This window comes from Macaca fascicularis, chromosome 11 (assembly GCF_037993035.2).
Source record: "Macaca fascicularis isolate 582-1 chromosome 11, T2T-MFA8v1.1".
NCBI classification, from domain to species: domain Eukaryota; kingdom Metazoa; phylum Chordata; class Mammalia; order Primates; family Cercopithecidae; genus Macaca; species Macaca fascicularis.
The window spans coordinates 57,247,919-57,270,322 of record NC_088385.1 but is presented as its reverse complement, the minus strand read 5'-3'; the positions used below and the strand labels follow the sequence as shown (position 1 = coordinate 57,270,322).

The following is a 22,404-nucleotide window of genomic DNA, read 5'->3' as shown; positions in this document are numbered from 1 at the left end:
CACTGCACTCCAGCCTGGGTGACAGAGCAAGACTCCATCTCAAAAAAGAAAACACTGCATATACTTTTTTATAAAGCATGTCAGTTTTGAATGGAAGGCAATTCTGCTGTCTCACCCTCAAAAGTATACTACACAAACACCGATGCATTCTATCAAAATCACTGCATAAGTGAAGTTAAATGTAAACTATGATGTCATAGAAAATTAGCTTTGAAGAAACATAAAATTACAAAAGATGACTATAGCATGCTATAAAACTGAAACCTAAAAAACCTAAAAAGACTAAGAAAATAAAAATTTTTAAAAAGTATAAATGCATGGACATAAATAGGAAAATAAAGTACTATTTATATTTACTAGTTTGGCAAAGCCCCTAAGAATAATTTCCCAGCCAGGCGCCATGGCTCACACCTGTAATCCCAACACTTTGGGAGGCTGAGGCGGGCGGATGACCTGATGTCAGGAGTTCAAGACCAGCCTGGCCAACATGACGAAACCCCATCACTACTGAACACATAAAAAAATTAGCCAAGCATGGTGGCGGGATTCCTCCTCAGGAGACTGAGGCGAGAGAATCGCTTGAACCCAGGAGTCAGAGGTTGCAGTGAGCCAAGACTGCCCCATGGCACTCCAGCCTGGGCGACAGAGGGGGACTCCATCTCAAAAAAAAAAATAATAATGATGATGATAATATAATAATTTCCCAACTGGCACAGAGTTGGCGAAAATCCTTTTATGGAGACTACATAAAATGATTCAACTCATATTTCTACATATATTAGCATTATTTTTGAATGCTAAGAAATGCAAATAACCCTGTTTAAACAGATGAGGAATACAGGAAACGATATACTAACTAAGTATTACACAGCAATCCAAAATTATAAAGATATCACATTAACGCATTTTATAAATTGGATGGGATACTAATATCACAAAGAAAAAACTGCTGTTTATTCAGCTATCACACACCAAATATTTTAAGATGTATCCCAATTTTCAAAGTTAAAATGTGCAAAAATATGCATCTTAGGGTTGATTACATATGGAAATGTACAAAAACTGGAAAATGCTTTCACACACAAGAGTGGAAAAAACAGCTGTAACTGCCATAACAACAAAAGCAAAAGTGTTAAAACAATTCTGTGAGCTAGGCACTGTACAGAATGCTTTTTATGTGTCATCTCCCCTACTTTTTAAAACAATGTAGGCCACCTGCGGTGGCTCAAGCCTGTAATCCTAGCACTTTGTGAGGCCAAGGCAGGCAGATCACTTGAGGTCAGGAGTGTGAGACCAACCTGTCCAACATGATGAAACCTTGTCTCTACCAAAAACAAAAAAATTAGCCAGTCGTGGTGGCGGGTGCCTGTAGTCCCAGCTACTCAGGAGGCTGAGGCAGGAGAATCACTTGAACCCGGGCGGCGGAGGTTGCAGTAAGCGGTGGTCATGCCACTGCACTCCAACCTGGGTGACAAAACAAGACTCCGTCTCAAAAACAAAACAAAACAACACAACCAATGTAAGTATTAGTATCTCTCTTTTTTTTTTTTTTTTTTTTTTTTTTTGAGACAGAGTCTCGCTCTGTCGCCCAGGCTGGAGTGCTGTGGCCGGATCTCACCTCACTGCAAGCTCCGCCTCCCGGGTTCACGCCATTCTCCTGCCTCAGCCTCCCGAGTAGTTGGGACTACAGGCGCCCGCCACCTCGCCCGGCTAGTTTTTTGTATTTTTTAGTAGAGACGGGGTTTCACCATGTTAGCCAGGCTGGTCTCGATCTCCTGACCTCGTGATCCGCCCGTCTCGGCCTCCCAAAGTGCTGGGATTACAGGCTTGAGCCACCGCGCCCGGCCTAGTATCTCTCTTTTATAGATTATCCCATTATGAGAGGTACGGAGTAATAACAAACCCAATTAAAGACATAGAAAGATGAAATACGAAGGAAGGATTCAAACCCAAGGCAGCCTGACTCCAGAAACAAAGGATTAACCACACAATGATTACAATTGCAAGAAGTACCTAAGCATGTGGTTATAGGCTGGAAGAAAACATGATCTGCCACAGTAACTAGACCAGATTGGTTTTCTCCCCACTTACAAAACAGTCTTTTTTTTTTTTTTTTTTTTTTTTTGTGATGGAGTCTTGCTCTGTTGCCCAGGCTGGAGTGCAGCAGCAAGATCTTGGCTCACTGCAATCTCAAGCGATTCTCCTGCCTCAGCCTTCCGAGAAACTGGGATTATAGGTGTGTGCCACCACGCCCAGCTAATTTTTGTATTTTTAGTAGAGACGGGATTTCACCATATTGTCAAGGCTGGTCTCGAACTCCTGACTTCTTGATCCTACTGCCCCAGCCTCCCAAAGTGCTGGGATTACAGGTGTGAGCCACCGAACCCAGCCTAAAACATTCTATTAAAATGCTGTTTTGAGTCATTAAAAAAAATACAAAATTTAAGATTATTGCTTCTGTTACTGATTTTTTTCAAAACAGAGCATATTAAAGTACATTAAAAGCAGGCTGGGTACGGTGGCTCACGCCTGTAATCAAAGTACTTTGAGAGGCCGAGGCGGGCGGATCATGAGGTCAGGAGTTCGAGACCAGCTTGGCCAACATACAGTGAAACCCCGTCTCTGCTAAAAAAATACAAAAATTAGCTGGACGTGGTGGTGTGCACCTGTAGTCCCAATCACTTGGGAAGCTGAGGCAGTAGAATCGCTTGAACCTGGGAGGTGGAGGTTGCAGTGAGCCAAGATCACACCACTGCACTCCAGCCTGGGCGACAGAGAGAGACTCCATCTCTCCAAAAAAAAAAAAAAAAAACACAAAGATTATTCTGTACCTTCAAATATATTAAATAAATACTATTATTTTAGTTTTATACCAGTCAACATTTACTTAAATTTACATGAATGCTGACCATTTTCTTTGTTCATTATTCTTTCTTGCATCTCGGAGTTTTCTTTGAAAACATTTACCACCTACCCAAAGGATATCATTCAGAACTTCTTAGTAAATTCTCTCAAGTTGTGCTTTCTCTGAAAATACTTTTTTTTTTTTTTTTTTTTTTTTGAGACAGAGTCTCGCTCTGTCGCCCAGACTGGAGTGCAGTGGCGCGATCTCCACTCACTGCAAGCTCCGCCTTCCCGGGTTCCCGCCATTCTCCTGCCTCAGCCTCCCGAGTAGCTGGGACTACAGGCGCCCGCCACCGCGCCCGGCTAATTTTTGTATTTTTAGTAGAGACGGGGTTTCACCATGTTAGTCAGGATGGTCTCAATCTCCTGACCTCGTGATCCGCCCGTCTCGGCCTCCCAAAGTGCTGGGATTACAGGCGTGAGCCACCGCGCCCGGCGAAAATACATTTTTAACCATCCTTGCCATACACAGAATTCTCAATAGGCATATAACCTCTTTCAGGCACCTAAAAGACATCCTGTACTTTCTGGTTTATACGATGGCTAATAAGCAATCGGCCATCAGGTTAACTGCCATTCTTAATCTCTCTCTACTCTCTGATTTATTAATGAGGCTTTACAATCATTAAAAGTCTAAGTGCGAAATTGTTTTTTATTTGATATACCTGGGATCCACAGAACTCCTGAAAAATTTCATCAATTCTGTAAAATTCTCAGCCATTCTCTCCTAAAATATTCACTCTTCACCAACTGCTCTATTATTTCCTTCTGAAACTCCAATAAAATATATGCTACCTTGTCATCTTGTTCCATGTATCAGGTTCTTTCCTATTTTCCATTTTGTTGTCTCTCTAGTTGCATTCTGAACAATTTCTTACGATCTTTCTTCCAGTTCGCCAATTTTCCCAAGTTTCTAACTTGCTGTTCAACTTGTGAAGTTTCTAAGCTCCCTTTTTATATTTTTCATTTCTTAAAGTTCCTTTTAGCTCTTTCCTCAAATCTATCTGATCAACTTTTTTGTTTCTGGCCCATCTTTTTTCTTCTTTTAAGCATATCAAACATTTTAATTGTGTAGTCTACACTTGATGATAATTCTAATATTTGTAATTTTGAGGGCTTAATTTTGTGACTTGTTTTTTCTGCTAAATCATGATCCTAATGACTTACATGCTTCATAATTTTACACTGTAAGGCCATTTTTCTTAGAACTTTGTAATAATTTTATCAAAGATTACGTTTACATGGGCTTTTTTTAGACAGGGTCTCACTCTGTTGCCCAGGCTGGAGCACAGGGGCATGATCACAGCTCACTGCAGTCTCAAACTCCTGGGCTCAAGCAATCATCCCACCTCAGCCTGGTGACCAGCTAGGACTACAGGTTTGAGCCACCACGTGGATACGTTGTTTTTGTTTTTGTTGAGATGGGGTGTGGCTATGTTGTCTAGCCAGTCTTGAACTCCTGGTCTCAAAGGATCATCTCACCTTGGCCTCCGAAAGTGCTGGGATTATAGGTATGACCCACCACAACAGGCCTAAACTGGCTCTTAAGGAGATGATTTTACTTCTGCTAGACGTCTGCAAGGAAGACTACCAATCTGGACTAGATTTAAATTTTCAATTGGAGTTTTTTGGAAATAATAGGTAGTACAAAATCTAGCAATACTCTGGTATCAAAGAGGATCTGTGGTTAGAATCATCAAAGACCTTTCCTGCATCAACCCAGAGCCAAGGCTAAAACTGTCAAGTGTGCTTTTCTCTGGGAAAGTTTGGGGGTTTTTTTCCTACCTTTTTTAAGACAGGGTCTCACTCTGTTGCCCAGGCTGGAGTACAGTGGCACCATCAAGGCTCACTGCAGCCTCAACCTCCAAACTGAAGCAATCCTCTAACTTCTCAACCTTCCAAGTACCTGGGATTACAGGTGCATGACACCATGCCCAGCTAATTTTTTTGTATTTTTTACAGAGACGGGGTTTTGTCATGTTGCCTAGGCTGGTCTTGAATGCCTGGGCTACAGTGATCCTCATGCATCAGCTTCCCAAAGTGCTGGGGCTACAGGCATAAACCACCATGTCCAGCCTCATTTGCTTTTCTACCAGCTTAAATTTCTGCTTTAAAAAAAGTTTATATGTGTTGAATTCGCAATGGCTGACACTTGTAATCCCAGCACTTTCAGGGGCCAAGACGGGAGGACTGCTTGAAACCAGAAGTTCAAGTCCAGTTTAGCAACATAAGAAGACCCCATCTCTACAAAAAAGGTTAAAAACTTAGCCGGTGGTGGTACACATCTATAGTTCCAGTTACTTGGGAGGCTAAGGCTGGAGGATTGCTTGAGTCTGGGAGACTGAGGCTAGTGAGCCAAGATCACACCATTGTACTACAGCCTGGATGACAAAGCGGGACTGTCTCAAAAAACAAAACAAAAAGGGCCAGGCATGGTGACTCATGCCTTTAATCCCAACACTATGGGAGGCTGAGGCAGGCAAATTGCTTGAGCTCAGGAGTTCAAGACCAGCCTGGGCAACATGGCAAAACCCTGTCTCTACAAAATACTTAAAAAATTAGCCAGACGTGGTGGCACATGCCTACAGTCCCAGCTACTTGAGAGCCTGAGGCAAGAGGATCACTTGAGTCCAGGAGGTAAAGACTGAAAAGAGCCATGAGGTATTCTCAGAATAGTTCATTCATTATATTTCAAGAAAGTAATACCAGTATTTTTTCTTAAAGCTAAATTAAAGAGTAATTCCAAAAACTGAGACAATTATGGTATAACAGGAAAAAAAAATTAACTTCATTCTGCCACCCAATCATTATGTAATCATTCTGCTTCTCTATCTTTAAGAATATAACGCCTAGGCCAGGCACAGTGGCTCACGCCTGTAATCCCAGCACTTTGGGAGGCGAAGGTTGATGGACCCACTTGAGGTCAGGAGTTCGAGACCAGCCTGGCCAACATGGTGAAACACTGACACTTTTCAATAAAAATACAAAAATTGGCCGGGCGCGGTGGCTCACGCCTGTAATCCCAGCACTTTGGGAGGCCGAGACGGGCGGATCACGAGGTCAGGAGATCGAGACCATCCTGGCTAACACGGTGAAACCCAGTCTCTACTAAAAAATACAAAAAACTAGCCGGGCGAGGTGGCGGGCGCCTATAGTCCCAGCTACTCGGGAGGCTGAGGCAGGAGAATGGCGTGAACCTGGGGGGCGGAGCTTGCAGTGAGCTGAGATCCGGCCACTGCACTCCAGCCTGGGCGACAGAGCGAGACTCCGTCTCAAAAAAAAAAAAAAAAAAAAAAAAAATTAGGTCGGGCGCGGTGGCTCACACCTGTAATCCCCAACACTTTGGGAGACCAAGGCAGGTGGATCACCTGAGGTCAGGAGTTCAAGCCAGCCTGGCCAATGTGGTGAAACCCCATCTCTACTAAAAATACAAAAATTAGCCAGGCGTGGTGGTGGGTGCCTGTAATCCCAGCTACTTGGGGGGCTGAGGCAGGCGAATCACTTGAGTCCAGGAGGCAGAGGTTGCAGTGAACCAAGATCACACCTTACACTCCAGCCTAGGCAACAAGATTGAAACTCCATCTCAAAAAGAGAAGAAAAAAATGATCCAGGCATGTTAGCGTGTGGCTGTAGTCCCAGCCACTTGGGAGGCTGAGGCAGAAGAATCACTTAAACCTGGAGGCAGATGCTACACTGACCCAAGACTGTGCCACTGCACTCCAGCCTGGGTAACAGAGTGAGACTCCATCTCAAAATATTAATCAATTAATTAATTAAAACAGAAGTCTTTTGCTTTGTAGTGCTTCCTGGCTTTCGGTTTCATGGCTGCTAGAAGCTTTTACAACAGCAAAACCAGTAACAAGATAACCACCCTTACGTGGGGAGCTAAAGCATCTTTGAAGTAGCACCATGAATAACTATAGCAACATCTTGGATTAGAGATGTTAATTCACAACTTCCTCATATCGTAAGTAGCTCAGGGAGAAACCAACTAGTTTTCAAACAGCCCCACCAGGAGAAGTATCAAAGTACTACTTAAGAACTTATAAGTAACAATTTTCTTTTTTCTTTTTTTTTTTTTCAGACAAGAGTTTTGCTGTGTAGCCCAGGCTGGAGTGCAGTGACGCGATCTCAGCTCACTGCATCCTCCACCTCCCGGATTCAAGCAATTCTCTGCCTCAGCCTCCCAAGTAGCTGGGATTAATAGCGCCCACCACCATGCCCAGCTAATTTTTTGTATTTTTAGTAGAGATGGAGTTTCACCATCTTGGCCAGGCTGATCTTGAACTCCTGACCTCGTGATCCATCCACCTCGGCCTCCCAAAGTGCTGGGATTATAGGCGTGAGCCACCACACCCGGCATAACTAGCAATTTTCAAAAGTAAGACACTTTCATATTTGCCACTATAAATACATGCAAAAAGTGCTTGCTGTACCAAAAGTATCTCATCAAAGTTTTTAAACAATCAATCATTATTCAAATCCACTCTGGCTAAATTAAGCAGAGGGTTTTGTTTTATTTTTGAAACAGGGTCTCACTCTTTTGCCCAGGCTGGAGTACAGTGGCACTTCAGCTCACTGCAGCTTTAACCTCCCAGGATCAACCAATACTCCCACCTCAGCCTCCTAAGCTACAGCCACATGCCACCACATCTGGTAAATTTTTGTACTTTTTGTAGACAGGATTTCATCATGTTGTACAGGCTGGCCTTGAATTCCTGATTTCAATCTCTCAGCCAGCCTCGGCCTCCCAAAGTGCTGGGATTACAGGCATGCACCACCATGCCCAGACTGAAAGGTAGTTATTTTTTGAGATGGGGTCTCACTCTAGGGCCTAGGCTGGAGTGCAGTGGTGTGATCTTGGCCCACTGCAGCCTCTGCCTCCCAGGTTCTAGGGATCCTCCAACCTCAGCCTATTGAGTAGCTAGGACCACAGGCACGTGACACCATGCCCAGCTAATTTCTTTGGTGTTTTTTTTTTTTTTTTTAGTAGAGATGGGATTTCACCATGTTGCCCAGGCTGGTGTCAATCTCACAAGCTTAAGTGATTTACCCACCTTAGCCTCCAAACCAAAGTGCTGGGATTACAGGTGTTGAGCCACTGCACCAGGTCATCTGAAAGGTGCAGTGGACACTCTCCTTATTAAAGGACACTCTCCTTTTTAAAGGAGAGTGTCAGTACTCCAATTGTCACTAGGAGGGGTGAAAAAACAGATGCAAAGATAATATCACCCAAAATAATGTTGCACAAGATCTGGTGAGAAAACCACTATCCCTGTCACCACCAGGCATTAAATAACAAGATTCAAATCCATTATAACCTTTACTACTGCCAGCACCAAAGCCACATCTCTATTAAGAACTCAATCTGCAACTATTACCTCCACTTAAAGCTGACCAACCCTGCTGCCATTCCTAACTGCAAAATGGAAGTTATAAATAGAACCTTCACTTCCTTACATTGTGTACTTTCAAAGAGAAGTCATCCGAGTGTGTCTGCAGATCACATACCTGCATCCAAGAAAACATGGAGGGTGGGGGCGGTGGCTCACGCCTATAATCCTAACACTTTGGGAGTCCAAGGCAAGAGGATCACTTGAGCTTAGTTTGAGACCACCATGGGCCATATGGCAAAACCCCATTACTACAAAAAAACCCACAAGAATTAGCTGGGCATGGTGGCACACACCTGTAGTCCCAGCCAGTTGGAGAGCTGAGACAGGAGGATCACTTGCACCTGGGAGGTGGAGGTTACAGTGAGCCAAGATGGTGACACTGCACTCCAGCCGGGGTGACAAAGTGAGCCCGTCTCAAAAAAAAAAAAAAAAAAGGGAGAAGCTGGGAATTGAAGTTTTCACTAGTACACATACTGAGGAGGCCTGACCCATAACATGGGCAATTTTGCAAATGTAGACATACAACCAAAAATTGGAAGGCTGGCCGGGCGCGGTGGCTCAAGCCTGTAATCCCAGCACTTTGGGAGGCCGAGACGGGTGGATCACGAGGTCAGGAGATCGAGACCATCCTGGCTAACACGGTGAAACCCCGTCTCTACTAAAAAATACAAAAAAACTAGCCGGGCGAGGTGGCGGGCGCCTGTAGTCCCAGCTACTCGGGAGGCTGAGGCAGGAGAATGGCCTGAACCCGGGAGGCGGAGCTTGCAGTGAGCTGAGATCCGGCCACTGCACTCCAGCAAGGGGGACAGAGTGAGACTCCGTCTCAAAAAAAAAAAAAAAAAAAAAAAAAATTGGAAGGCTTCTGACGTGACAAATATTCACAATAAGAGACTAAGGCTAATATTTAACACACAAAGTATGCCATATATAATTAATTTACAAATATCCAAATATTGGAGGACTATGCTCAAAAACATTTTCTCCTGATGGGGTACACTATTTCATTAAATATTTAATAACTGATCAAAATAATTAATAAATATATTCCATTCAGCAGTACGCTACCTCAAAATCTGATGTCTCCCTGATAATGAATGGTGCCAAGAATACTCAAAGTGTAAGGTCTACGGCATAAAGACAAGCCGTACTTCTCCGGGCATATTTATATCTTTCACCAGCCTAGTTAAGACTACACATTTTATTTTATTCATTTATTTATTTTTTTGAGACAGATCTCTCACTCTGTTGCCCAGGTTGGTGTGCAATGGCGCGATCTTGGCTCACTGCAACCTCCGCCTCAGCCTCAACAATTCTCCTGCCTCAGCCTCCTGAGTAGCTCGGATTACAGGTGTGCGCCACCACGCTCGGCTAATATTTTACTTTTAGTAGACACAGGGTTTCACAACATTGGTCAGACTGGTCTTGAACTCCTGACCCCGTGATCTGCCTGCTTCAGCCTCCCAAAGTGCTGGGATTACAGGCGTGAGCCATTGCACCCGGCCAACACTATACATTTTAAAAGCCACTGATGCACACAAGAAGACATATTAAAGGTTGTATAGTGCAGTATTGAACCCACAAGTGAAAAACTGAACACCACCTAAACGTCCACCTACAGGTGAATAGTTAAATATGGTCTATCTCTTAATGTGGAATGCCATAAAAGTTTAAGAAAACCAAAATAGGACACATTCACCAACATGGAAATTGTTCCAATGCATATTGTTCAGTGAAAAAAGTAAAGCTGCAAAACAATAAGCACTTTATATTACCATTTGTATTAACAAACAAAATCACTGTAGAGATAAATATACAGGTATAGGCTAGGCACAGTGGTGCATGTCTGTAATCCCAGCACTTCTGGAGGCTAAGGCTGAGGGATCGCCTAACCCCAGGAATTCAAGATCAGCCTGGGCAACACAGTGAAACCCTGTCTTTACAAAATCACAAGAATTAGCCAGGCATGGCAACATACACCTCTAGTTCCAGGTACCCAGAAAACTGAGACAAGAGGATGGCTTGAGAATGGGAGGAGGTTGCAATAAGCCAAGATCATGCCACTGCCCTCCAGCCTGAATGACAGAGCAAGACCCTGTCTCAACAGAACAACACAACAACAGCAACAACAATAAAAACAGAAAAGACCTGAAAGGTTACAATACTGTTAAAACAACAGAATTACAAATTACCAAGATTGTTTGCCGAACAGGGAAAATGTCCAAAGGACAGACTGGAATAGATTATCATAAAATATCATTTTTACCCTATTCAATAGCCCAGATTCAATACTATTTTGATAAGCATGAAAAGGAAAAATCAGTTCATTGCTATAATTTGTATAACTCTTCTGAAGAATTGGCAATGTTTATTTTTTTTTTTTTACTTTTTATTTTTTTGTTGAGACAGAGTCTCGCTTTGTCGCCCAGGCTGGGGTGCAGTGGCCAGATCTCAGCTCACTGCAAGCTCCGCCTCCCGGGTTCACGCCATTCTCCTGCCTCAGCCTCCCGAGTAGCTGGGACTACAGGCGCCCGCCACCTCGCCCGGCTAGTTTTTTGTATTTTTTAGTAGAGACGGGGTTTCACCATGTTAGCCAGGCTGGTCTCGATCTCCTGACCTCGTGATCCGCCTGTCTCGGCCTCCCAAAGTGCTGGGATTACAGGCTTGAGCCACCGCGCCCGGCCGGCAATGTTTATTAAAACCCTTAAATACACAATTTTGATCCAAAAATTGTACTTGTCAGATTTACTCGCAAGAAACTGAGATATATAAAAACATGTTAAGTGCAAGGATGCTTACCACACTAATTTTACACACATCCAACCATAGAGGTGAACTGTAGTTCATCCATAAAATAGAATATACCAGATCCTTAAAACCAGATTGTACGGAAAACTGTTAAAATCTGAGTAAGTTCTGTGGACTGTATCAATGTTAATTTGCTGCTCATTATACCATAGTATAGTTATGGAAGGTGCTACTACAATGAGAAACTGAGCAACGACTTCACAGGACCACATTGTACCCTGTTTTGCAACTTCATGAATCTATAATTACAGTGATGTGCTACATTAATGACATTTTGATCAAGCACAAACTGCATGTACAACAGTGGTCCCACAAGATTATAATGGCCATACCATATAGCCTAGGTGCGTAGTAGGCTATACCATCTAGATTTGTGTAAATATTTTCTGATGTTCACATAATGAAATCCATGACACATCCCTCAAGACATATCCCTGAACAAGGCAAGACTGAATTATCTCTAAAAAGTTTTGAAAAATGGAGAAAAATTTTTAGAAAGTATGGGAAATGTTCACTATCTGTGATACTGTAAAATAAATACAGTGTATTTTAATTGTGTATGATAGCATCCATATACAACTAAAATTCTTACAATCTCCAAAGTGATGTCTTTTTGCATGCTAATACGTTCACTGATGGCCGGCAGCCCCTAAGTCAGTTTAGCTAGAATAAAATCTATCTTTTCATTTAGATTCTAGATAGCCAATAAAATTTTTTTTTTTTTTTTGAGACGGAGTCTCACTTTGTCGCCCAGGCTGGAGTGCAGTGGCATGATCTCAGCTCACTGCAACCTCTGCCTCGTGGGGTCAAGCGAGTCTCCGCCTCAGCCTCCTGAGTAGCTGGGATCACAGGCGCCCACCACCATGTCCGGCTAATTTTTGTATTTTCAGTAGAGACGCGGTTTCACCATGTTGGTCACGCTGGTCTCAAACTCCTGACATTGTGATCCACCTGCCTTGGCCTCCAAAGTGCTGGGATTACAGGCGTGAGCCACCACGTCCAGCCAATAGCCAAGTTTTATTCATCTTCTCACCACAGTTTAGACTGCCATCAAAATCTTGCTCACTTCCACAGGATTAGAAGCCCTTGAGATTACACAGTTGTATAAATATCTACTAAATGATGTAAATTGTCCAAATGCATGCTAAACTATCTGACAACACATACATAATATGCCAGCACATAGATATTCAAGAAAAAGATCTAAACTACCTGTAGGCTGGGCGTGGTGGCTCACGCCTGTAATCCCAGCACTTTGGGAGGCTGAGGCAGGCAGATCAACTGAGGTCAGGAGTTCGAGACCAGCCTAACCAACAAGGAGAAACCCCGTCTCTACTAATAATACAAAATTAGCTGGGTGTGGTGGCACATGCCTATAATCCCAGTTACTCAGGAGGCTGAGGCAGGAGAATCACTTGAACCAGGGAGGCAGAAGTTGCAGTGAGCCAAGATTGCACTCCAGCCTGGGCAACAAGAACAAAACTCTGTCTCAAAAACAAAATAAATAAATAAATAAATAAATAAATAAAAATAAACTATCTGTAAAACTGCTGGTTCAATCACCACCCTCATTTCTAAGCAATATGTCATCCCCAAATAAGCCAAAGGCAGTCCTGATTATTGTCCCATTTAATGCTAAATTCTACCTTCAGAGAGAGAAAAATGAAAGGAAAAAAGAGAACCATCAACTTCTTGTGAAAATGGTATCTTCCTGTCCTAAGAAATTATAGACTAAGGTAACAGAACCAAGAGTTAGGAAGAAAATCACCATAAATACGGTAAAACCATCCCTTTGGACATACATAACCTTTTGTTTTACTTACCTATTTACTATCAGAAACAGAAATCCCATGCCACTTAACCCCATAAATGCTGTAAAACAGAAATAAAATGTATAAAGTGATTAAATGTATTTTGCCCCATGACAGATCAATCATCCAGGTTCAATTTTTATATCTCCAATACTGAGAGGGCTACTACTAAGTTACAAGCACTTAGGGGGAAAAACAAAACAAAAAAAAAACAACTGTCACTTCTTCCAAAGTAACTTCAGAATCCTACCAGAAAATGCTTAGGGCTATTCTACAAAAAGTAAAAATGAAAATTCAAGTGGGAATTCTTCACTCATTCAGAGAATAGTAATAACATTTATGGAACATTTAATTCATCTTCATAACAATTTCAGTTAAGGCCTATTATCATCCACATTTTACAGATAAGGAAAAAGTTACTTTACTTCAAGGTAAAGTAATCTGCCCAAAGTTACAGAGCTATTAAGAAAAAACCAGGATTTAATCCTAAGGAGTCTAGGGGCTGGGCAGGGTAGCTCACGCCTGTAATCCCAGCACTTTGGGAGGCCAAGGTGGGTGGATCACCTGAGGTCAGGAGTTCAAGACCAGTCTGGCCAACATGGTGAAACCCCGTTTCTACTAAAAATATAATAATTAGGTGGGCATGGTGGCATGCGCCTGTAGCCCCAGCTACTTGGGACACTGAGGCAGGAGAATCACTTGAACCTGGGGAGCAGAGGCTGCAGTGAGCCAAGATCACGCCACTGCACTCCAGCTTGGGCAACAGAGTGAGACTCCGTTTCAAAAATTAAAAAGAAAAGAAAGAAATGAATATAGAAAACAGCCACCGGATGACAACTAGGGTCCCCAGGCTGGGCTCAGTGGTTTACGTCTGTAATCCCAGCACTCTGGGAGGCTGAGGCAGGCGAATCACCCGAGTTTAGGAGTTCAAGACCAGCCAGGCCAACATGGTGAAACCCCATCTCTACTAGATGGGGTTGGTGGTACACGTCTGTAATCACAGCTACTCAGGAGGCACGAAAATCACTTGAACCCGGGAAGCAGGAGTTGCAGTGAGCTGAGATTGTGCCACTGCACTCCAGCCTAGGCAACAGAGCAAAAATCCATCTCAAAAAATAAATAAAAAATTTTAAAAATACAAAAATTAGCCAGGTGTGGAGGTGGGTGCCTGTAATCCCAGCTACTCAGGAGGCAGAGGAGAATCACTTGAACCCGGGAGGCAGAGGTTGCAGTGAGCCAAGATCATGCCACTGCACTTCAGCCTGAAGGACAGAACAAGTCACTATCTTCAAAAAAAAAAAAAAAAAAAAAGAATCAACTAGGGATTCTGATAAAATGCAGACTGATTCAGTAATTCAGGGGTAGAGTTTCTACTGTAACAAACCAGAGTTCTTACTCTAACAAACCCCTGGGTTAAAGGAGCTTGCTGCTATCTACAGATAATACTTTGAACAGCAAGGAAACTGGACCACCCTAAGTTGTTTCCACCAACCTCTCCAAGTTGTCAAAAATCAGAATTCACTTGCCCTCTATTGTGAAAGAAAATCTGAAGTTTATTCATCAATATTATCATCAGTATTATTACTGGTACTCTAGTACCAGCGGAAAAGACAGGATTTATATCCTAAAATTCCCACTATCTCAATCAGACGGCATCTGTCATTCATCAAAAGCAGCTGATGCCACCATAGGTTAGTGACACTTAAACTTTTGGGGGTCACAAATTGCTCTGAAATATAATCAAAGTTACAAATTTCTCCCTAGAAAATTCAGCATGAGATTCATGAATCCTTTCATTAAAGATTAAGAATTCTAGGACAGGTACGGTGGCTCACCCCTGTAATCCCAGCACTCTGGGAGGCTGAGGCGGGTGGATCACAAGGTCAGGAGATCAAGACCATCCTGGCTAACACGGTGAAACACCCGTCTCTACTAAAATTACAAAAAATAACCAGGTGTGGTGGTGGGCGCCTGTAATCCCAGCTACTTGGGAGGCTGAGGCAGGAGAATGGCGTGAACCCAGGAGGGGGAGGATGCAGTGAGCCGAGATTGCACCACTGCACTCCAGCCTGGGCGACAGAGTGAGACTGTCTCAAAAAAAAAAAAAAGATAAAGAATTATCTATTAATAGATGTCTAACAGACTGGGTGTTGTGGCTCACACCTGTAATCCCAGCACTTTGGGAGGCCAAAATGGGAGGATCGTTTGAGGCCAGGAGTTCGAAACCAGCCTGCCATCATAGCAAGACCCTGTCTCCATTTAAAAAAGGTACCGGCCGGGCGCAGTGGTTCACGCCTGTAATCCCAGCACTTTGGGAGGCCGAGGCGGGCGGATCACAAGGTCAGGAGATTGAGACCATCCTGGAGAGCACAGTGAAACCCCATCTCTACTGAAAATACAAAAAAATTACCCGGGCGTGGTAGCGGGCGCCTGTAGTCCCAGCTTCTAGGGAGGCTGAGGCAGGAGAATGGCGTTAACCCGGGAGGCGGCGGAGCTTGCAGTGAGCGGAGATCACGCCACTGCACTCCAGCATGGGTGACACAGCGAGACTCCATCTCAAAAAAAACAAAAAACAAAACACAACAAAAAGGTACCTAACATTTACTATTTAATCCTGAAAATACTGAGACATAACTTCAATTAGTCAGCTGATAAAGCTAATGGCTAACTACACAAACGAACTTAAATATACCTCAACCTCAAACATCAATATTAAATATCAAAATAGTTCTTTTTTTTTTTTCTTTGCTGGGCATGGTGGCTTACACCTGTAATCCCAGCAGTTTGGGAGGCTGAGGTAGGCAGATGACCTGAGGTCAGGAATTCGAGACCAGCCTGACCAACGCGGAGAAACCCCATCTCTACTAAAAATACAAAATTAGCCAGGTGTGGTGGTGCATGTCTGTAATCCCAGCTACTCGGGAGGCTGAGGCAAGAGAATCGCTTGAACCCGGGAGGCAGAGGTTGTGGTGAGCCGAGATCACGCCATTGTACTCCAGCCTGGGCAACAAGAGCGAAACGCCATCTCAAAAAATAATAATAATTATTATTTTTTCTTTGTTTTTTTTTTCTTTTTTGAGACAGAGTCTTGCTATGTCGTCCAGGCGGGAGTGCAGCGCACAATGTCGGCTCACTGCAACCTCCACCTCCTGGCCATTCTCAAGGAAACAGAAGGAAGGAAGGTAAACAAAAAGTGGCTCAGTCTCAGCAGAGATTTAGACCCAGGCAGGCTGGTCCCAGAGTCCATGTTTCTAGACATTGTTTTCTTCTTGCCTGCTGGTCAAAGAAAAATAAAAAAAATCTTTTATGCAATCTTGTATATAAATGTATCTTAATTTTACTCAGTCACTGCCCTACTATTTTTTTTCTTCCTCCAACTCAAAAGGCAAAAATAATCCTATTTTCATTATCATGCTCAACTGCAACTTTCTGCCCTATAAATTTACATTTCCCACAGCCAATATATATTTTAAAAAAATTTTTAAGACATGGGATGTCACTATGTTGCCCAGACTGGTCTTGAACTCCTGGACTCAAGCTATCCTTCCACCTCAGCCTCCCAAAGTGCTGGGATTACAGGTATAAGCCACCCCGCCCAGCCTGCCATACCCAATATAACAAATATTTCAGTACCCACTTACGTGCGTTATATTACTTTATTAGTATAGAAGGAAAATCTTGCCAATGAGCACACAGTAAACCTCTAATCTCTTCTGAAAATATACAAGTTATTATACAAACCAGAATACTTTTGAGAAGGAAAAAAGGTAAAACATCCGTCCCAGAAAATAGGCATATGCTGTGACCTTCCAGGGCAAAATGGCCAGTAAGATCATCTTACCTGCTAGTTAGTAGTATGAAACACTATCGAACTATTTGTTACACAAACCCTGCATTACTGCAGACTTTTCTACCCTGACGAGAAAATCCTTTTCTCACCAGGTGCGGTGGCTCACGCCTGTAATCCCAGCACTTTGGAAGGCCGTTGAGGAGGGCGGATCACCTGAGGTCGGGACTTCAAGACCAGCCTGACCAACATGGAGAATCCCCATCTCCACTAAAAATACAAAATTAGCCAGGCATGGTGGCACATGTCTGTAATGCCCATCTACTCAGGAAAGCTCAGGAAGGCTGAGGCAGGAGAATCACTTGAACCCGGGAGGCAGAGTTTGTGGTGAGCTATTGCACTCCAGCCTGGGCAACAAGAGAGAAACTCCATCTAAAAAAAAAAAAAAAAAAAGGCAGAAAATCCTTTTCTCTTCTCTCAATAACATACAAACCCAATAGAACTTAACTCACCCCTGGAGTCTGGCATTTATGAATGCAGTTCACATCCTACCCCTAATAATATTCATCTAAAGTACTCTTCTTTCTTTGGTTTAGAGCCCGTCATTTAAAAACCGTAGACATATTCTGTGAACCAAAGATTGGTTCAAGTGGTGGGACAAGGACACAGGTAAGACAGGAAAGATGAGTACATATTTAGATGTTTCTTATTCTTACATTTACTTACACTTTTACATTAGAATTTTTTTCAAAAGAGTAAATGTAAAGCACCTATTTGCATTTTAACATTTGTATTCCTTTAATTTTCATTTTTTTGAGACAGTCTCACTGTCACCCAGGCTGGAGTGCAGTGACATGATCTCGGCTCACTATAACCTCTGCTTCAGGGTGTGCCTCAGCCTCCTGAGTACCTAGGACTACAGACACATGCCCAGATAATTTTTGTACTTTTAGTAGACATAGGGTTTCGCCATGTTGGCCAGGCTGGTCTCAAACTCCTGGCCTCAAGTGATCCACTTGCGTTGGCCTCCCAAAGTTCTGGGATTACAGGTGCGAGCCAGCCCACCCAGCTGTATTCCTTTAAATCCTGCATGTAAATGTGTATTTTAACATACTGCCATCTTCATTCCTCTTTTAAAACTTATATTTGCGGCCGGGCGCGGTGGCTCACGCCTGTAATTCCAGCACTTTGGGAGGCCGAGGCGGGCGGATCACAAGGTCAGGAGATCGAGACCACGGTGAAACCCCGTCTCTACTAAAAGAAAATACAAAAAAATTAGCCGGGCGCGGTGGCGGGCGCCTGTAGTCCCAGCTACTCAGGAGGCTGAGGCAGGAGAATGGCGTAAACCCAGGAGGCGGAGCTTGCAGTGAGCCGAGATCGCGCCACTGCACTCCAGCCTGGGCGACAGAGCGAGACTCCGTCTCAAAAAAACAAACAAACAAACAAAAAAAAACTTATATTTGCCCAACCAAAAGTATACTCTCCAACTATAAAAAAAACTTTAAATAATTAAATTGTTTGGCTTGCCCTAAATCAGAGTAAGTTAGTAACAAGGCTGAGACAAAAACTTAGAAGTTATACTTCTCTTAAATTAGTGCTATCTCACAGTAATTTTTGCAATCATCAGTGCTACTATCATGTCGTTCAATAAGCTCTCCAAAAATATTTACTATATAAAGCACAAATTTTAGAGGTGTTTGGAAGCCACCAATAATTTATATCACAATATAGTTGGTTTTGAGGATTAAATCATAGTATGATTTAACACAACGTAACTATCAGAAGTTAACACAACCTAACTATCAGAAGACATCAGTATTCTCAAATTATACATAAGAACTTGAGGTTCAGAGAAGCTATGTCACCTGCCTCAGGTCATACATTTGAACTCAAGATTCTAAAACCATTACAGAAAATCACGGTTTATAATACAGAACATTTACAATGTTTTAAAAATTGGAAACCTATACCTCAAATATTAAACATTAAAGAAAACAAAGCTTTGGCCAGACGCAGTGGCTCACGCCTGCAATCCCAGTACTTTGGGAGGCCAAGGAGGGTACATCACAAGGTCAGGAGTTCGAGACCAGCCTGGCCAATATAGTGGAACTCCTTCTCTACTAAAAATACAAAAAATAGCTGGGCATGGTGGTATGCTCCTGTAGTCTCAGCTACTCCGGAGGCTGAGGCAGAAGAATCGCTTGAATCAAGGAGGCGGAGGTTGCAATGAGCCGAGATCATGCCACTGCACTCCAGCCTGGGCAACACAGCAAGACTCTGTCTCAAAAAACAAACAAAAAAACTGTTAAGATGGGCCGGGCGCGGTGGCTCAAGCCTGTAATCCCAGCACTTTGGGAGGCTGACACGGGTGGATCAACTAGGAGTTTGAGACCAGCCTGGCCAACATGGCAAAACCTTGTCTCTACTAAAAATACAAAAATTAGCCGGTATGGTGGCGCACGTCCATAGTCCCAGCTACTGGGGAGGCTGAGGTGAGAGAATCATTTGAACCCAGGAGGCAGACATTGCAGTGAGTCAAAATTGTGCAACTGCACTCCAGCCTGGGGCAACACAGCAAGACTCCCTCTCAAAAAAACAAAAACAAACAAAAAAACCCAAAAACCTGTTAAATGCTACTTTTTATGTTATATGTATTTCACAATTAAAAATACTTTTAACTGGTGGCATGAGCCTGTAGTCCCAGCTACTCAGGAGGCTGAAACCAGATTGCTTGAGCCCAGGAATTTGAGGCTATGGTATGCCATGACTATACCTGTGAATAGCCACTGTACTCCAGCCTGGACAACACAGTGAGACCCTGTCTCTAAAAAAATAAAATAAAATAATAATTAAAAAAAATTTTTGAGACAGCGTCTCCCTCTGTCACCCAGGTTGGAGTGCAGTGGCACGAACATGGCTCACTGTGGCCTCGATCTCCTGGCTCAAGTGATCCTCCCATCTCAAGTGTAGCTAGGACCACAACACATGCCACCAGGCCTGGCTAATTTTTTAAATTTGTTTGCAGAGGTTGGGGGTGGGGGGGGTCTCACTTTGTTGCCCAGGCTGGTTTTGAACTACTGGGCTCAAGCTATCCTCCCACCTCAGCCTCCCAAAGTGTTGAGATTACAGGCATGAGCCACGTTATCCAACCTAAAAAACTTTTATTTAAAAGTTATTAAAGCATCCGAAGGCATATGAAACTTAACTGCTACCTAAGTAAGTAATTATAAGTATAGTTGGCCCTCCATATCCATGAGTTCCATATACATCAGTGGAGAAATCAATCACAGATCAAAAATACTCAGAAAAAAAAAATCGTTGCATTTGTACTGACCATGTAGAGACTTTTTTCTTATCACTCTATAAATACAATATAGCAACTATTTCCAAAGCATTTACATTGTAACAGATATTATAAATAATCGAGATGATTTAACATATACAGGAAGATGTGCATAGGTTATATGCAAATACTACGCCTTTTTATGTAAGACTTGAGCATCCAAGGTTTTTGGCATCTAAAGAGGGTCCTGGAACCAATTTCCCACAGATACCGAGGGACAACTGTCTTCATTTTCAGGGAAAAACTCAAACAGAGACAGAAACACAATTTTAGTAGTCACTGCATACCCACCCTTCCCAGCCTCTAGTTTTAATTTTTTTAAACAAAAATTTCAGCCTGAGCAAAAAAACACAACCATGTCTCTACAAAAAAATACCAAAAAAGAAAAAAATTAGCCAGGCATGGTGGTACATGCCTATGGTCCCAGCTACTTTGGAGGCTGAGGTGGGAGGATCACTTAAGCCAGGGAGGCGGAGGCTGCAGCAAACGAGACTCTGTCTCAAAAAAGAAAAAATTTAAAATTAAAAAAAACTTTAAAAGAGAGAAATGAAAAAAAAAATTTTAATTACAATCTGCCTCCTTAGGGCTCAAAAGTTTTAAGTAACTTGATAGCATTCAGATGAACGTAGTACAATGCAGTTTCAAACTTACAAAAAATTTGTTGTAAAATAATTTAAGAAGGGTCATGTCTGATGACTGTGAATCATCCAAACTTCTACCTCTTTCCAGAGAGGGACATTGTTTGTTTCTCCTTCAGAACAGAGATGATTAAAAAAAAAAAAAACAAAAAACAAACAACGAAAAAACAATAATCGGCTGGGTGCTGTAGCTCACGCCTGTAATCCCAGCACTCTAGGAGGCCGAGGAGGGCGGATCACTTGAGGTCAGCTGTTCGAGACCAGCCCTGCCAATATGGCAAAACCCATGTCTACTAAAAATAAAAAATAAAAAATTAGCCAGGCATGGTAGCGCATGCCTGAAGACCCAGCTACTAGGGAGGCTGAGGCAGAAGAACTGCTTGAACCCGCCGGGCACGGTCGCTCACGCCTGTAATCCCAGCACTTGGGGAGGCCGAGGTAGGCAAATCATGGGGTCAAGAGAGACCATCCTGGCCAACATGGTGAAACCCTATCTCTACCAAAAATACAAAAATTAGTTGGGCGTGGTGGCACGCGCCTGTAGTACCAGCTACTCGGGAGGCTAAAGCAGGAGGATCGCTTGAACCCAGGAGGTGGAGGTTGCAGTGAGCCCAGATCGCGCCACTGCACTCCAGCCTGGCAACAAAGAAAGACTCAGTCTCAAAAAAAAAAAAAAAAAAAAAAAAAAAAAGGACCTGCTTGATCCCAGGACACAGAGGTTTCTGAGATTGCGCCACTCTCTAGTCTGGGTGACAGAGAGAGACTCAGTCTCAAGCGGAAAAAAAATAAAACTAATAATCTACTGAAGTCAGTAGAGCGGGTCTTGCTCTGTCACCTGGCCTGGAATGCCATGGCAGAGTCACAACTCATTCCAGCTTTCACCTCCCATACTCAACCGAAACTCCTGCCTCAGCCTCCCGAGTAGCTGGGACTACAGGCGCGTGCCACCACATTGGGCCCAAGGCCAGGTTTTAAAAACTTGCATCTAAGTATTATTTACATAGGATTCCTTGTCTGCAATATATTCTACTCCAATATAAGTAGGTGGTTGATGAGTTCAAGCTTCCACGTTCACTAACTGTGTAAAAACTTAGGCAAGTTTAAATTCTCTGTGCCTTAGTTTCTTTTTTTTGAGACAGTCTCACTCTGTTGTCCAGGCTGGAATACAGTGGCACCATCTCAGCTCACTGCAACCTCTGCCTCCCAGGTTCAAGCGATTCTCCTACCTTAGCCTCCCATGTAGCTGGGATTACAGGTGTGTGCCACCACATCTGGCTAATTTTTGTATTTTTAGTAGAGATGGGGTTTCACCATGTTGGCCAGGCTGGTCTCAAACTCCTGACCTCAGGTGATCCGCCGCCCACCTCAGTCTTCCAAAGTGCTGGGATTACAGGCATAAGCCACTGTGCCTGGCTGCCTTAGTTTCCTTATCACTAAAATGGGGATACTAACACCTCATAGAGATATTGAGACTTAAGATGTACAGATATCTATATATACAAAAACATCAAACGTTCCTGACACAAAGTACAATACAAGTATGTACTACTACTGTTATTATTGTTATATTGCTATTATCTATTCTACTGATTCTAGTGGGATAGTTAAGCTGGAATCTCTCCAGAAAAATACACATTAGTAAACGGTATTGAACACAATTGCAGAGGACCCAGGGATCCCAGATTAATCCTGCCAAAGATGATCCACAAGCAACTTGGTT

The 22,404-nt window shown here is 43.0% G+C and overlaps 1 protein-coding gene across 22 annotated transcripts in view; it reads right to left on the bottom strand.

Annotated features, from left to right (window-relative positions):
• The window catches only part of LARP4 (La ribonucleoprotein 4), an 82,912-nt gene that overhangs the window by 57,570 nt on the left and 2,938 nt on the right, over positions 1-22,404 (bottom strand). For 7 of the 22 annotated variants that reach the window (XM_074006838.1, XM_005570842.4, XM_074006839.1 and 4 more), the window contains exon 2: positions 12,929-12,977. The exons of the other annotated variants lie outside the window; for them this stretch is intronic. The gene's annotated coding sequence lies outside the window, so the exon portion shown is untranslated. The remainder of the gene's footprint in view (positions 1-12,928; positions 12,978-22,404) is intronic. 22 annotated transcript variants of the gene reach the window in all.